The 18604-nt window shown below is 40.4% G+C and overlaps 1 protein-coding gene across 2 annotated transcripts in view; it reads right to left on the reverse strand.

Moving 5' to 3' along the window:
• tafa5l (TAFA chemokine like family member 5, like) overlaps positions 1-18604 on the reverse strand; it is a 65570-nt gene that overhangs the window by 12482 nt on the left and 34484 nt on the right. The window lies entirely within an intron of this gene.

An 18604-nucleotide genomic window follows, 5' to 3' on the forward strand; every position in this document is an offset into this window, starting at 1 on the left:
ATACATCATTTACACTAATGATTCCAAGCCAACCAGAAACCGTCTTCTACGCTGTCCAACTGATCTATTGTTTTCAAGGACACATGTACACACGCGCGCACACACACACACACACACACACACACACACACACACACACACACACACACACACACACACACACACACACAGACACACACACGTGACACACACACACACACACACACACACACACACACACACACACACACACACACACACACACACACACACACACACACACACACACACACACACATACACACACACTTACACACACACCACACACACACACACACACACACACACACACACACACACACACACACACACACACACACACACCACACACACACACACACACACACACACACACACACACACACACACACACACACACACACACACACACACACACACACACACACACACACACACACACACACACACACACACACACACACACACACACCACTGTGTAGCCTTTGAGGAGCGAGCTCATTAGAAGTCTGTCTCTGGTCAGATGGGTTGCCAGCACGGCAGTGACCATGGCGACACAAGACTTGGCTGGTCTGCTTGTTTGTCGTAGACATTGAAGCCTTTATAATAGAGGTGCTAGCGAGAGTTACATAACCACACTGTGGAGCTTTCTCACCTCTTATGACAGAGGTGAGAAACATTTCATAACTCCTTCATAATGGGACAGGAACATTTGTGTTGTCCTAAATCAACATTTTCTGTTTGTTTGGCCCGTCTGCTTCAAAATGTCTTTCTTTTTTAAACTTTTATATTGTATTCATTGTCTTAACATGTACTTTGCTCCAAACACAAAACTCATGTCAAATAGTACTCCCTTAATCAGATTTGCTTTTTGCTTGCTTCACATTTTCTTACCACTTTTTTCTACGTCTCAGATAAGATACTGCTTGAACATCTTATTTTTTTGTACAAATCAAGATTGTTTGTCACATGGCATCCTTTCAAATGGCCTACGCACACCGCTAGCTCTTCACCCTGCTGATGCTTGAACAAAGAGCACATAGATGGAGGAGGGCCTGCAGAGCAAAACAATAAATAAATGATGCAAGTCTTTCTGACCTACTGGGTCCGATGTGTGTATACATCTGTATCTGTGTTTTTTATTTCACAACTCTGCTCAAAAACTGTTCTGTTTCTTTCTCTCCAGGCCACACACTAGCTGAGCATTTGTTGTGTGGGAGTAGGAAGATTTATTTCCTGGCTGCAACTGTCTAGTGTTGTCTGAAGGATGGCGCGCAGTCTGAATATAATCAAATCAAGTGCTTACACTTTTGAAAATCAGCTCTCTCTAGATTGTGAAGTAACATTTGAAACCCAGAACATAATATTTGGTAGAAAACTCTGTTCTCTTCGCACTGTTGAAGCATTTCTATACACAGTTTAAATTTGAGCCCACTACTTGATTAAGAAAGGCTGATAATAGAGCTCAGAAGTGCTCTCGACAGAGCTCTCACCAAGCAGGGAGCAAGTGATGCAATGCAGCAGGCCTCTTGCTCGCCTGAACTGCCCTGAATTCAGTCTGTCTGTCTTGTACATTTTTCACCTGACGGCCATTTCCACCCACCGTACACTGACACACACACACACACACACACACACACACACCCCCCCCCACACACACACACACACACACACACACACACACACACACACACCCACACACACACACACACACACACACACACACACACACACACACACACACACACACACACACACACACACACACACACACCATGTATACATCACTTCAGGGGACATTACATTGACTTACATGCATTTCCTGGAGACTTATCCTAACCTTAACCATAACCAACACATGCCTAACCCTAACCTTACCATAACCCTAATCCTAAACCTAACCAAGTCTTCACCCTAAAGTCTTCACCCCTAAAATGAATGATTCCCCTCCAATTTGTCCCCATAAGGGAGGCGAGTCCCCACACGTGACTGTGTAAACAGATTTAGGTCCCCACAAGTATAGTAATGCTAGGCCACACACACACACACACACACACACACACACACACACACACACACACACACACACACACACACACACACACACACACACACACACACACACACACACACACACACACACACACACACACACACACACACACACACACACACACACACACACACAACTGTGCTCTTGTGTAACCTACAAATTCACATCCACACCCCCTCCTGTCAGGTGTATGAAACCAACTTCATAACACCCCGCTCCTCCCGAATTGAGCTTTCCACCTCGGAGAATATCATATGTAGACCTTTCAGCGGCTCACTAGTGAAGACAAATTGCCCGCTTGTTTGGGGGGGGGGGGGGGCCTCCAGAGAGTGATTCATATTAATGGCTAGCTGGCATCCGAGAGCGGGTTGCATATGCAAACTCCATTAGCAGGTTAGGCTGGAGTGTGTGACCTGGCAGTGCCACCGTGAGCTGCACACACAGATGAGGGGGTTGTGGGGGGAGGGGCGGCTTGTTGAAGAAGAGTTGCAGGTGGAAAAGGACTAGAGTGGGTTTATTTGTTTGGTGGAGTGAGATGAGGTAAATCTACTGGTCGGTGTTTCTATTAAGAGATTTGTTATAATATTCTGCAAGCAAGCCACTACAGGCAAACACATCAATGTTTTGAATGCACTTGTCATTTTAGAGAGTTTAGGCTATTCCGCATTCATAACTTTGCACGACGAAACATTTTGAAAGCTGGAAAGGTATACCTGGGATGTCTATATGATAATGTAAAAGTTTGATCGAGGTAGCTTGAACCACTATACACAATATATGAACAAAAAGCAGGTGTATCCATAGGCGTTTTTAAATATGAACGGTCTTCCTCCTCCTCCATGTAAAAAAACAAGCTTATAGCTTGACTCACGTTCAGAGTTCTGTTCATCATTAGGTACTCAAATATTAGTTATATCTTCAAAAGTGTTAGTGAGTGTTTTTTGCAATTGACATTAATCAATAGAATATCTTATACTGTATTCACCCAAAGTTAGCTTAAGATCCCCATTTGCATATTTAAACATATACCTTCTTCAGCAAGCTTGTAAAACAAAAAGTATTTGTCTTAATTTAAGTAATCAACTTCATTTATCATTCATAGCCTGATTTAAATGACATTTTATCGTCAGAAACACCAGTTAGTAACCGGCAGCTTTAATTTCTTAGTTTTAGGCTGTATTAAATGGCATTATTCTTTGCATTAAAATTGTCTAACTAATCGGTTAACACAATCCACCATTAGAAGAGAGAAAATAAAAACACATTATAGGGTTAGTGTTAGGGTTTGAACTTTTCCTATAAGCCACTCTAGATATCTCCTAAATTCACGAAAAGTTGGCATTAGAGATTAGATTTGCATATTCAAACATGCCATTTCAGAAACCTTTTTCATGGTGATTTATACAGGTTATTATGGAAGCCCATTTCCGCCACTTGAAAAAAATAAAATCCCCATGAAAAGTCATAATTATGAGATAAAAAAGTCGAAATTATGAGATAAAAAGTCATAATAATGAGATAAAAAGTCATAATTATGAGATAAAAAAGTCGAAATTATGAGATAAAAAGTCATAATAATGAGATAAAAAAGTCGAAATTATGAGATAAAAAGTCATTATGAGATAAAAAGTCATAATAATGAGATAAAAAGTCTTAATTATGAGATAAGAAAGTCGAAATAATGAGATAAAAAGTCATAATTATGAGATAAAAAGAGACACTTTGTCACAACAGACAAACTAGCAGCTCTTTGGCTCGAATTCTCCTATTTATCTTGATACGGAAATGGATTGTGAGTACATTGAGGACTACTTTAAACGTGGATTTACAACAGATGTAATACTTAATTTGCTTGCTGATTCACATGGAGTAAGCAAACGCACCCTTGAAAGGATTTTAAGCAAGAAGCAGCTCTGGCGTCGAAAGAATAAAACCGATGTGGCTGAGGTGGCAACCTTCATTGAACAGCAACTGGAAACATCTGGTCAGTGTCATGGTTACAGATGGATGCACCAAAAATGTTGGTTACATGGAATTGTGACTGACAGAGAAACAGTGTGAATACTGCTACAGTTATTGGATGGTGAAGGTGTTGATCTGAGGTCAAGAAACAGACTGCGAAGGCGCATCTACCACAGCTGTGGTCCAAACTATGTATGACACATTGATGGTTACGACAAGCTTAAGCCATTTGGAATTGCAATCAGTGGATGCATTGACGGGTTTTCCAGAAAGATGATATGGCTTGAAGCTTACAAAACAAACAAAGACCCGAAGATCATCGCTGGCTACTTTATTGATGCTGTTATCAATGCTGGTGGGTGCCCTGCCAGACTCAGACTTGATTTAGGAACAGAAAATGGCCATATGGCTGAAATGCAGCAGTTTTTGCATTTTTCTGAGAACCAAGCTGAAACAGACAATGTAACCTTTGGTCCAAGCACTGGAAACCAGCGTATTGAACGATGGTGGCTGACCTTGCGAAGTGAGTGTGTCCAGTTTTGGATGGACCTTTTTGACAAACTGAGTGTAGATGGCTACTTCTCAGACAACTTCTTGGACAAGTCCTTGATCCAGTTCTGCTTTCTACAAATAATACAGGTACTTGTCACATTATGAAATAAATAAATGTTGAATGTGGTGAATATTTTTAAAGAGCCACAAATGACCATGTGTAAAATAGAAATGGCCTGTTTTCCGTGGAGAGAGTGAATAATAAGTTATTGTTTCTGGCTAACAAAAATATGTGGGTATTCAGAGTAGCTGTGTCAAATAAGTAGGGTTTATTTTCGGGTTTATCCACCACATTTTTATAGCTGTTAAGATATAACATTAGTTGCACTGCTGCAATTTACATTTTACAGTTATTAATATGATTGTGCCAACCTACCATAGTACAACTAGAAGACACATCTCACAAATATAACAAACCATGGGTCAGGAGTATACTTGACTAAGGCAGTAATCACCACTGCCCAGTATTTTTATACATTCTATTTGACTGAATATTATTTGCCTCCGAGGAAGAACTTAATGAGGTTGTATTGACTTGGAACAATCACAGAGTCCGTCAAGTCCATAACTCACGATCACCCCATGGACGTCCCTCCATATTGCATGCAGTCCCTCATCTGTATGGAGGCAGAGATTGTTTGCACCACGTGGACCTGGAGAAAGTTCAAGTCTGTCTTGATGAGTGTGTGTTCAAGGACTTCCCATGTGATGAAGATGTGTTCCATATCTGTGTGGATCTAATGTCAGATTATAATCTGAAATTAACAAATGATGTGTTTGAAACTGTTAACCTGTATATCACACTCAGACAACTGATGAACAATGAACTGGATCATTAACTTTCCTGGGGCAGTGTCACAATTTATATTTCAGAAATGTGTATTTGTTTCCTGTTTCATTCCATTCCAATTGAAATATATATACTGATTGCAATTGTCAGAATTATGATATACTTTAACCTGTGATGAATGAAAATATAATTGTAGCTGTTTGAGACACGTCAAATATGTACCAAATATTCTCAGTACATATATTTGTATGTACACACAAACAAAATCATGTGTTGCCCTTAGATTGACTATGTGTAAAAACAGGATACAAATGCAAAATACACACATGTATTAATATAATTATTTATTCAATTATTTAAACAGATAGCATACAAAATTGCTGTTTTCATTCATGCTCCATTTATCTGAATCCAACCAATCAGCTGGCAGACTTCAATAAACCTCTGAAATCAAAATTGCTGTTTTCATTTTGACTGCATTTTAATCTAACTTGCTACAGTATCAGCAGTACGAGAGGTGAATTATGTCCAATAACGTGTCACCACACTATAAACTATACTCCAAATTCTCCAACTAAGGAGGAAGGGGAGCATTATTTCATTTTATTAGATTTTATTGATCTTGTAATACTTAAAATAGGACTCTTGGTTAAGTGTGTGTGTGTGTGTGTGTGTGTGTGTGTGTGTGTGTGTGTGTGTGTGTGTGTGTGTGTGTGTGTGTGTGTGTGTGTGGTGTGTGTGTGTGTGTGTGTGTGTGTGTGTGTGTGTGTGTGTGTGTGTGTGTGTGTGTGTGTGTGTGTGTGTGTGTGTGCATGTGCATGGTGCGAGAGTGAGCGAGCGTTTTTATGTTTCTGGAAGTAAAACGAAGCAGCAGAAAATATAGGTCTGTGAAGTATTTTGTGTAACAAGAAGAACTAAACAAATGCAACGGCCTCTCTCCAGTCATTTCGATATTATTGAACCTGAAGCTTGTTGCTTCGGCCCTGGGAGACCACAGAGTAATCCCCTGTTTCCTCGACTACGGTCTGGGAGCCGACAGGAAAGTTCAACACATGCATAATGAATGCTATCCATGCTATCTGACTGTACCACTTCGGTTTGGTGATGTTACTGAATAATCGCTATGGCATTAGCATTTCCCCCAGAATAGCAAACTGAAAAGCGATAAAGAACGACAGTGCAATGTACAATTAACGCATGACTTTTTAACCACTGCGTTACATGTACTGTAGGCTACTATAATTAGTGGTGTATGTACCGTAGCTGAGATAACATTTACGGGTTAGTTAGGCTAGCAGCAGCAGTATGCCTACACTATTGTCATTAGTGGCGTGAACGTTACCACAAAATTATAGGCATAGGCATATTATAGTTCATAACAGGTAATGTCAAAGCTATGAACTGCATTGTTGTAGTTTAGCTGCAATATAGGCTATATAACATCTAACATTTACAAAAGTCACCTTATTTAGGACTAGATGCCGTTTGCATGGTGGAGAGCAGCAAGGTGATGAAGGGACCTTTGAAGACAGCGCCACTGCAGCGCATGCGCACTTCTTATCTCATAATTATGACTTTTTATCTCATTATTTCGACTTTCTTATCTCATAATTATGACTTTTTAGCTCATTATTATGACTTTTTATCTCATTATTTCGACTTTCTTATCTCATAATTATGACTTTTTATCTCATTATTATGACTTTTTATCTCATAATTTCGACTTTTTTATCTCATAATTATGACTTTTCATGGGGATTTTATTTTTTTCAAGTGGCGGAAATGGGCTTCCATAGGTTATATCATACTCACCTGCAGTGTAATGCAAAATGTATAATTGACATTCATTCCAGTTTCATTCCCATCTATATCTTTTACAGTAGGGTTTATTAATATATTATTCATCACCTGATTTCTATGACATTTCTTTCCTTCAAAATTGGATAACTATATTTCACAAAAGAAAGTAACAAAAACATCCTGCTTTACGTTTTAGTTTCATGCTGTTTTAATGGGCATTATTCTCTTTCAGTAAAATTGTCTTTTTTTTTTTACCATTTAACGAAATCCACCATATGTCAAACAACAGATTTTTATTATTACATATCTTGGATTTCATATAATTTGATAGCCAGTGCTTTCAAGGCAATCAAGCACATTACATTACATTACATTGCATTTAGCTGATGCTTTTATCCAAAGCGACTTACAATAAGTGCGTTCGACCAACAAAATACAAACTTGAAGAAAACAGAATCATATAAGTACATCAGGCTTCATAGAGCAAAAACATTTCAAGTGCTACTCAACTGGCTTTAGATAAGCCAGCCCGTTATTAGTATATAAGTGCTTTGTTAATAGTTCTATTGCTCGAAGTGGAGTCGAAAGAGATTAGTTTTCAGTCTGCGCCGGAAGGTGTGCAAGCTATCTGCTGTCCTGATGTCAATGGGGAGCTCATTCCACCATCTTGGAGCCAGGATAGCAAAGCACTATTTTGTTAAAGTTCCAGCCATATATTATAATTGGGATTTCTTAACAGAGCCTCCTGACCACAATGAGCCATTGACTCTTTAGTTCCTCGTTCATATTCATGTTTTTTTTTTTAAAATCATGCAGCTTGTGAAAGTTATACATATTTCTCACTTCCAGCGGGTGAAGTAGTGGGCAGTTAAAGGTTAAAAGTAAGTCCGCAGCGAAAACTAATCATTAACAGAGCGTCCACACTACAGCTTCAAAAAAAGCTTGGAGCTGGGCGTGTCTGAAGCTTGGGGATTTTATTCAAGCAACGCGACCAACAACCAATCACATGAATCTCCCGCCCCCGACATACAAAGCAAAAACCCCCGGGGATTTTATGGGAGCAATATATATATAAACTCCCCAAACAGGCGAAAACCTACCAGTTTCACCCACTGTCTGTGCCACCTCCCTCCATGCCTGGTTCCTCCGGTTTGTATCCCGGTAGGTGAAGAGGGTCTGCTCATACAAAACCGGGTGATTTGCTACGGCGATAATTAGTTTCTCCTCCATCTTTTTTTGAAATATAGAAATGAACGGCGGGATATCTCTCCCAGCTTAGACGCGGTTTGATTGGCTACGGCTTGAGCTGTCAGATTTTCCGAAACGGGATTTGATTGGCTGGCGCTGGCTACTCCGGCGTCTCCGGCGGAGACGGACCGCTATGCTACCCACAATTCAGTTCGGCGAAAAAGCGAGGCAACGTGACGTCACCCCATTCAAAGTGAATGGGCAGATTGAAGTTGTCGACGCTGTAGTGTGGACGGGCCGTGAAGGTGTGAGGCCAATTTTGCAACAATTGTTGGACGATCTCTACGACTTACACATTTTACTTACCATTCTCACAGAAAGTTGGCCGCAAAAAATTAAGTCTGTGATGATGGAAAAGAGGGGTTCATCCCATTGCTGGCATGACTGTGCTTATTTGATTTTTAGATTCCTGGTGTGCAAAGTTTGTGTTTATGGCATGAGGGTGGCTCATGCTGTCTCTGAAATGCAAAGAGTTTCTCGTCTAAGGAGAAAAAACTGCACTTTTCAAATCTCATGGCAGCCTGTCTTTTACAGCCTGTCATTTTTATATTTCCTATTAACATTTTAGACTAGGTCACTAGAGGGGGTCAACAACAAAACGGAATCACCCTTAAAAAGGAGTGTGAATATTTAAAGCAAATGTAATGGAAACTAGTTGTTTTCAAGATGTATGAGTCAGCATTAAAAATCACCTATTTGGCTTTTTGGGGTTTTTCCCTTTCCTGTATGTGTTATATAGGTTTGTGTGCATGTAAATCAGGGATGGGCAAATGGTGTCCCGGGGGCCCCACCTCCTTTTTTTGCGGCCCTCAGATTAATTTATAAACAAAGTATTTAATAAAAAAAATAATAATAATAATACATTTGTATTTGTTTACTTGTAGTACTGATACCGTCCACTAGACTCCTAGTTACGTCGCGAGCTGCGTACATGATTTCAAATACCGCAAAAATAATCTGTGACGCGTTTGTGTGTATTGTGTTTGTTTTCTGGGGAAACACTCACAAGAAACACCGGCTGTTGTTATGCCTCCTGTGACGGTAAATTGCCGCTTGTAATTATGCCTTTACAAGCTTAAAAGTTGTATTTATCATCTGAATTTGGCTAAACAAGTTTAATATTCTAAAAACCAAGACTTTGTTTATTTGAAAAGATGAAAACAAACTGTCACGGACCCTGCCGTGTTATCTATGATTACTACGCTTTTCATTCATAATTTCAGCGGGGAGAGGCGCTGAGGAACAGCAGAGTGCAGGTTGACACTGACAGGTGTCTGTGTTGACACTCCCCTTGTTGTGGTCAGCAGAGACTGGCTACAAGTGTCTTAGCTATGTTCAAGTTAGACAACTAATGTCTGGGTTAGTGTTCATGACTTCATGTTTTTGTCATCTTAATGGTTAATCTTAATGCACACACATTTTCCGTGCTTTCCAATAGTTTAAAATAGTTTTATTCCACTGTTAAATAACCTGTTCAATACAAACATGCCACTTGTACAAATTAAATAACATTTCTGTGAACTGATATTTGTTTAGTGAGCTTATTAGAGGATGTTCCCTGAAAGATTGTAAAATGTCAATGAACATGGGCAACTTGGATGGTGGTGGGGGCCACATAATGTATGTACTGGCCACTAGGGGGCCGCAGATTCACTTGGAACACACACACACAAATTCCATGTATTGTATGTCATTATTAACAAATTAAGAAAAGCGTAGTAATCATAGATAACACGGCAGGGTCCGTGACAGTTTGTTTTCATCTGATTTCAAATAAACAAAGTCTTGCTTTTTAGAATATTAAACTTGTTTCACCAAATTCAGATGATAAATACAACTTTGAAGCTTGTAAAGGCATAATTACAAGCGGTAACTTAACGTCACATCAGGCATAACAACTGCCGGTGTTTCTTGTGAGTGTTTACCCGGGAAACAAACACAATACACACAAACGCGTCACAGATTATTTCGCGGTATTTGGCTGCCGGACGAAATCATGTACGCAGCTCACGACGTAGTCTAGTGGACGGTATCAGTACTACAAGTAAAAAATAAAAAATAAATGTCTTTAATTAATTACGTTGTTTATAAATTAATCTGAGGGCCGCAAAAAGAGGCCGCCATTTGCCCATCCCTGCACTGGAAGATACATACAGTATAAAACCATGGCTGGAAATGCTGTTTAAGAATGTACAAGCTAATTACATTACATTACATTACATTGCATTTAGCTGACGCTTTTATCCAAAGCGACTTACAATAAGTGCGTTCGTCCAACAAAATACAACTTGAAGAAAACAGAATCATATAAGTACATCAGGTTTCATAGAGCAAAAACATTTCAAGTGCTACTTAACTGGCTTTAGATAAGCCAGTCCTTTATTAGTATAAAAGTGCTTTGTTAATAGTTCTATCGCTCGAAGTGGAGTCGAAAGAGATGAGTTTTCAGTTTGCGCCGGAAGATGTGCAAGCTATCTGCCGTCCTGATGTCAATGGGGAGCTCATTCCACCATCTTGGAGCCAGGATAGCAAACCCACGTGTTTTTGCTGATGGGAACTTGGGTCCCCCTCGCAGCGAGGGCGCAGCGAGTCGTTTGGCTAATCTTTTCATCTCTCTTCTTACACTAAATAATATGTTCAGATGTTTTCAAAGTCTGAACTTCTTTTAACTTGATGTCTACAGTTTCATTTTTTCCAGCTGAACTTTCAAAAATATATAATTTTTAATTGATTTTATACATCTGAATTAGCTTGGGAAAGACAAGGTGTTAAAATGATTAGGCAACATCCTTTTTTTCATTTGATCAACGTCTCATTGTCAGTTTGGAGCTTTAGGTTGTGAGCATTAATTAAGCTGCCAGTCAATCACTGATTTTAATTAGGATATGTGTATGTTTAGTTACATTACAATTATTGAAAGTTAAACCACAACATTGTAATTTGTTCATTAGTAACTCACCTCATGAAACCTTGAATTATAGTAAAAAGCATTCTTGCCTGGAAGATAAAAATATAGAACAGTCTTGATGAATTTAAGTAAGCAGAGGTCAGAATATCAACAGCACAAGAATGATAATTTTGTGGGTAAAAATGTGTTTCAATAGATGTTATAAGCCATCATTTAGTACTGGATTTATATTTGATAATAAGCTATTGCATCCTATGTTTAATTGATATTAGCAGTATAATATATTATATTAGATGCATGGTCTGCTACTATCAGGTACATTTTGTTCGTTTATTTCAGCGTCAAACTCAACCTTCGTCAATCCTACTCGCAGCTGCATGAATAATGAGTGCAGCCACTATCAGCTTTTACAGGCGCATATTGTCACACAGAGTGCTCCTATATAATATGATTATGAACATGTGAAGGAACATTTTCTCACAATTAAAACTCCCTCTGTATGCTCAGACACTTGCACAGTGGTTGGCCAGTGTCTGAGATTCAGCCCGGCCCTCTATCCCGATCCCTCTCTTCTCGCCACGCTGAAGCCTGATCAATACATTTTATAGATTTCTCATTTTCATTTATCTTCTACAATGTGCTTTCCTCCCATTTCAGGTTTTACAACAAAATACCTTTGGATCCCTGCTCTCTTCTGCTGCCAAATCCTCCCTCTCCCTCCTTCTCCAGCATCACTTCTGCATTAAAACTCTCCCCTACAACAGCTAATTAAGAATACGTATCGGAACACGTAATCTGCATTTGTTTTTGTTAATGTATGTACAAACCTACCAACCTAAGCGTGCTGTCAGGGAAGATTAAAGCACGATGGGGAATGCGTGCATATTGTGACGCAGCTGCCCAGGGCTGCTGGACGGAGGAGAGCAGGGGAGTGGGATGAGAGAGATCAGCAAGTGAGGAGGATAAAAGAAAGAGAGAGAAAATCAAGAGATCCAGTCACTGCTTGACCTTTGGACTTGTGTACCTGACGATGAGGACAGCAGTCTCTCCTGCTCGCTCCGTCCTGTCATCTCTTGCTGACATCAACATGCTGTATTGTGCTGTTTCACTCGCCCTGTCTCTGCAAATTACATTCCTCAACGGACAAGAGTTTAGACCGGTATCGAAAAAGGCTGGCGATTGCTGAACGGAAACATACTGTATACATACAAATACTAGTGAAGTCAGTTAAAGGAGCAATGAGTAGTGACCAGCCACCTGCTCCAAAGAAATAGAGGACAGCTGTACTACTGGGTCCATACAATCTAAATGTTCCATAAAATGTAAATAAAATACGCTAGATACTAACAATAGGGCAAGAATACAAAATAATTTGACAGAACTGGTTTTTATATCATTGCTATCTTATCGATGAATTGTGTCTCCGGCCTATAGTGAACATTAGCAAGCAGGTAGTCTGTTTGTTGGACTAAATCCAAAGTGGAGTAAATTACATGCAACTTCTTCTGGTCCATCGTGTGGCTAGGTGTCGGAATTTAGTCCAAAAATCTGACAATATGTGTTAAGCTGTACACAGAATAAGGATACAGTATATTATTGACAACCTGTCAGGGAAGCTGCTGCTCACTAGTTTCCTCTTGAGGAAAACGTGGCATTTCAAGACAGGATGGATCGGGGCTAGCTAGTTAGCACGCTCATTACAGTAGCTCCCCTTTTAAACAACAATGAGACATCGTTTATTACTGTCTAAAAGTACAATTTGCAATGTGTAAAATCGTACACATTGCACTTTTAAGGGATAAGGCCAGTAGAACTGTAAAGATATAGTATATTTATGTTTAGCGGACATTGCAAACATATGTCAGATAATTGGAGGATGATGGTCACCTAGGCCCTTTCTCACTTCTCTTATTTTTTCATTTCCTCGCTCCTCGGTCTCGGTCTCACCGGAAGTTGATTTGTCTGCGCCATCTTGAGTACCGAGGAGCGATAACGGAGGAGCTATAATCGAGGAACCACCAGACCATCCTTCGATGAAATCATCAGACACTCGCCCCACCCCCTTACTCTGTATCGCTCACTGATTGGACGATGCAGTGCATGCACTGATCTGATGCTTCTTGAGATGAGAGCAGTTTCCCAGCGGAGTGAAGTAAATACATGAACCTCACGGGACTCACTCCTCAGTTTATACCGTGGTTTGTTTCAATTAATGTTTCATTTAGTTACAAATATGTGATATATCTGAACAACAAAGTGGTCAAAAATCATTTTATTCATTTTTTGGAAACATTTTCATGATCGCTTTTTTCGTTTTACATTTATTGTCATTTCCATTCAGTCAGTCATTAAGTGCTATTAAAATGTTAATGTGCTACATATCCACACAAACAAACAAACAAACAAAGTGTGCAATCCAATGAATATTAATCTAACTGGGTTTTGATAGATAACATATCTCTTTTTCTTCTCTGAATTATTTTATTTCTTTTGTGCACTCTAATCAATATTAATCAAACTATTGTTCGTTTATAAATTTTAAGAATGGCGTTTATCTTTTTTGAGAATGAGTTCTTATTTTTATTTTATTTATTTGGGTCTACAACAGATGATACAAATGTTTGTGTCAGTAAATGTGTACTAACAGAGGCAGGGTGTGTGTGGAAATAACGGAGACAGAGCTGCTGTCAGACGATCAGCTGTGCAGCGTCATCACAAACGGACGTCGCTTCACGTGACGCTCCGGAGGAAAGGACGTCCCATTGCTCTTAAAACTCATTTCCCTGCTTCTCGTGGTTTTCTTGCGTCCCTCCATGCTTCCCTGGTGGGAGGGACTAAACGCAGGGAAACGACGCAAGTGAGGGACGCAAGGAATCCATTTAACCGAAGTGAGAAGGGCCCCTAGTGAGCAAACTAGCCCGCAGAGAACATAATGTTTCATGATGTCACATTCAGACCTATTTTTTCCCACGGGTTTCGAACACTCATAATGATTCTTTCTTTATAATGGCACAAAAGACAAACAGATCATGTTATTCTTGACTTCACTGGCTTTGTGCTCATTGTGAATGGTGTAAGAGTTAATCACAGAACGAAGCCTCAGTCAGCACTGCAGCATTGGCAGCTCTGAGGCAATGAGTGCATGTTGCATTGTGAGAGGAGAGGAGCCCACACACGGAGGACCAGATGACACCATATTGAAGGCTTTAAATATGTAACATGTTTTGTATTCATTTAAATCTCTCACAAAGTCAGGGAGAGGTCATGGGCTATTTTTGTTCTCAGCACGACACTGATACCTCAAACGTCTAGTTTGAGCAAATTATTGAATCATCATTAATTCATATTTGAAACAACAATTTGTCAGTGTTAGCATTAAAGTACGTTTCAAGTAAAACATCTGATAATTGCCCACCCACGTTAGTTTTGTTGGGTGAATAAACATGGAATCAAAGGGGACAAGCGGCTGAACTTCTTCCTTTTGGTTAAACTGCTCAAGCATGTTGCCTAGCTACTGCTTGTTACTTGTGCCAAGAAGCTACTGTTTTGGGTTTATTTGTCTACAGAATCAAAGGTCGGATATAATCATTTTTCACTTTTGTTAGAATTGCTAGATAATACATTTGGCCTTTGCAGAGGTCTGCATTCAAGCTGTATTTGATGTGACTTGGCTAAAAGAGGTTCTGCAAGGAAAGCTTTCAAATGATTTATTTTTAGTTTGGGATGAGATACTGCAATTCGCCTCCGCCAATAAAGTTATGTTTTCTGTTTGGTTTGTTGATTCGTATGTTTGTCAGGATAACGGAACAAAAACGACAGGTATTTCTTGATACTTGGTGGAAAGGTTAAACATGAGCCAATAATAAACCCATCACATTTTGTAAAAAGACAAATCAAAAGCCAAAGTATACCCAAATTACTTTTCAACAATGTGAAGGGCATTTGCGGAGGTCCATTAGTGTTAGGGGACCTTCCTAGAAAGAGGCAATTATTTTGGCCTAGTATTCAGGGTTACTTGGTAACATATATTACACAGTGCTTGAATTGGAATGAAAAAGGTGCCAGTACTCTAAAATCAGCAACTTTTTCAAGTCAATTTTATATATACAGCCCACAAACAAGAATTTGGCGACTATAATGCTGGTGGGTTTGTCTCTTTACTACTGTATATTTTAGAAAGGTTCACTGTACTTAACATTTTTTATGATAGGCAGCGGATATGGCTAAAGCTCAGTAAGGTCAATATTAACTGAAAATATAGCAATCAAAGTCTAGATCTTCTGCTGAAGACACATGAAGCAGAGACCTTTCAGGTGAGAGCCCCTCTGGTGGTGTTCAACATTAATGACAAGGACACAAAGCTCTGGTCAGAAGCATTTTTTATAAAAAGCTTTAACAAAATTAAGTATTTCTGTACATTTTGAATGCAATCTAACTTTCCAACTCAGAAAACGAAAAACGAAAAAGTGCCAAAAGTCTTCTCACATGGCTGAGCTGCTTTGCAATATACTTCACCACTGAAGAATACAAATATGTATAAAGTAAACTATGATGCAATCTAACTTTCCAACTCAGAAAAATGATAAAGAGCATGAACAAAGAACATGTAAAAACAAATGCAAAATTTGCACAATCTAAAATGAGAAACTGTAACTGCAAGTAACAAAGTCTGAGCCATGGTAAAGAGTTACATTGAACACCAAGCTGATCAGATAACTCCCTGGTTGGTCTGAAGTCCTTCTATCTCCAGGATCTGTACAAATCGGCACATTATGCCAAAAGTCTTCTCACTGGGTGAGCTGCTTTGCAATATACTTCACATTGTTAGAAAAGGCTCCAGAAGGCCTTGGGGACATCAGTATCAGGGGCTGGAGCTGGACAGGCTCTTTCATCAGCACTTCTCCTTCCCTTTGCCAGCCAGGACCTCACATACTGTTCCGGATTGAACTGTCCTAGTGATGGTCCATTACATTTAATGAAAACCAGGCTGGACAGTCGGCTGACAGAGAGAGCATTCCTTTTTGCAGTAAGGATATCGTTCATGCAGCTGAATGCCCGCTCACACTCACTAGTGGAGACAGCGATGGTTCGGACTGCTTTCAGTTGAGGCTCCATGGCAGCAGGTGTACGGGATGCCCTGGTTTCCTTGTATTCGCGAAAGCCCTGAACAGTCTCTCTTCTGTCCACTTTCAGCACTTCGCACAAACGTAGCACCTCTACGTCCCCATACTGTACGTCTAACTCCTCTTCAGGCCAACTTCCAGGATGGATAACTTTCATGTCCTGGATTAGCTGATTGTCCCGGGCCTCCCGGCCATGTAATGGGATTTCTCTTGTGCTGACATGAGAGGAGGTTGTGGAAGTCATTCTGTGTCTCAGATTCTCTACCATACTGCGGAAAAACTGACCTGCATGAATCTGTACAAGCCTGCCATTCTCACGCAGGGCAACACCCTTGAAGGACTTCTCAGCTAGAGCTGTATGAACTGTAGTCATGTGTGGGCCAGGCATGGTGACCATGGATTCAAAAACTCGTATTTCTCGAGTTAAGAGCCTATCTGCTGTAGGCAGTGTCATCTCTCTTTTTTGGAGTTGCCGAGAGAGGTCGCTGAGCTCTGTGAGCGCATCGTACATCAGTCCCAGATTGCTGACAAACGTTGCAGATGTGAGCACATCATCCAGGCCCTTGTACTTTGCTCTGTCTCTGGAATCCCTGCTTGTGTCGTTTGCAGCATTTGTGAAGTGATCATGAAGCACTCGGTAGTTTTCCCAGACTGCTCTGACGCTCCTTTCACTTGAAGCCACCCAGCGGATGGACAAAACACGCCCTATCACCAGGAGACGCTGTCCGACTGCTTGCGCACACTGCGCTAACTGCCTCTGATTTTTGGGGGAGGCATGGAACAAGGAATAGAGTTTGTCAAAAAAGATCTGGAAATGATTGAGCCCTGAGACCTCCTTGACCACATCCCCAACTGCCAGCTCTAGACGATGATTGGAGCAGTGCCACACAAACAGGCTTGGGAATTTACTACACAACTGGGTAGCAACGCCTGTTCTCTTCCCTAGCATGACTGAAGCCCCATCACATGCAAAAGAAACGAAACACTGACCTAAAAAGTCCTCGTTAAAATCTCTTCCAAGACACTCCATTAACGCCTTTGTGATGTCATCAGCCGTTGTTCCATCCAACTCGATCAGCTCCCAAAAAAACGTTTCGGGCTCAGCATCAGCTAATGCTGAGCGTAGACACACAACAAGCACCGTTTTACCACTAATAGTGGTAGATTCATCGACCAAAACACAGAGTTTTCTTTGGTTTTCTGTAATGTCTTTTGCCATTTTTTTCTTCAGCTCATGAGCTATGTGGTCGATGATTTCGCCACAGGTTTTATTGGAGTGCAAAACCCTGCCCACGTTCAGCCCATTCAGTTTCTGTACATTCAAATCAATTGGCATGTCTGTGAATGGCCGGCTATGTTTGCCAATTTTATATGCCGTTCGAAAAACTCTGATAGTGGTGTCTAATTCAGATTTATGCATAGACTGCACTTGATGTTGAATAGTTTCACATGAAGCAGATGTAAGGATGTCAGCAGCTTTTACATGGGCTTGTGATTCTTTATGTTCTTTGATTTTCTTTCTCAGGCTAGCTTGTTGTTTGCCCTTGTCAACACCAAAATGAGACACTGCACACTCACCCCATTCAGTTGACAGTTTCAGTCCTTGTCCAGTGTGTATTCCCAAAGATTTGACATCTCTGCATATCCGACATCCTAGCTTCTTATCTTTAAGAAGGAGCCATGCATTGGTCTTGCAAAAATATTGCACCTGGTCCGTTGTCCAGCAGTCAGGTGCATCGCTTTGCCCGGTGTTGGTGGTGGCAGTTGCGCCAGCAGCAGCTAACGTTAGAGGCTCTGGAGGAGGCGGCGGAGCTAGTGCTAATGCTAATGCACTAGAACTTGAAGCAGGAGGATCAACCAAAGAAAGCTCCCCATCAGACACAATTTCCAACACAGGCACAGCATTCTCTGTATTTGAAGTTTCTTCCGGCGACAACCGCTGTCTTTTTGCACTTTTATTAATCCACGCTAACATTTAGAAATGCTAATTTGTGACGTGACTTGCTTTCCTTCTCTCGGGGGCGTGCCTGCTCTGTTCTATCACTCTACATAGCCACCCACTGGGTGGGAGTTGCACTGCATAAACACAACACACGTGCATCTAGGTATGTAAATTGTAAAGCATTAAACATGGTTTTACTAACAGTTTT

The sequence above is a fragment of the Gymnodraco acuticeps genome, unplaced genomic scaffold (genome assembly GCF_902827175.1).
Source record: "Gymnodraco acuticeps unplaced genomic scaffold, fGymAcu1.1, whole genome shotgun sequence".
Classification (NCBI taxonomy): Eukaryota; Metazoa; Chordata; class Actinopteri; order Perciformes; family Bathydraconidae; genus Gymnodraco; species Gymnodraco acuticeps.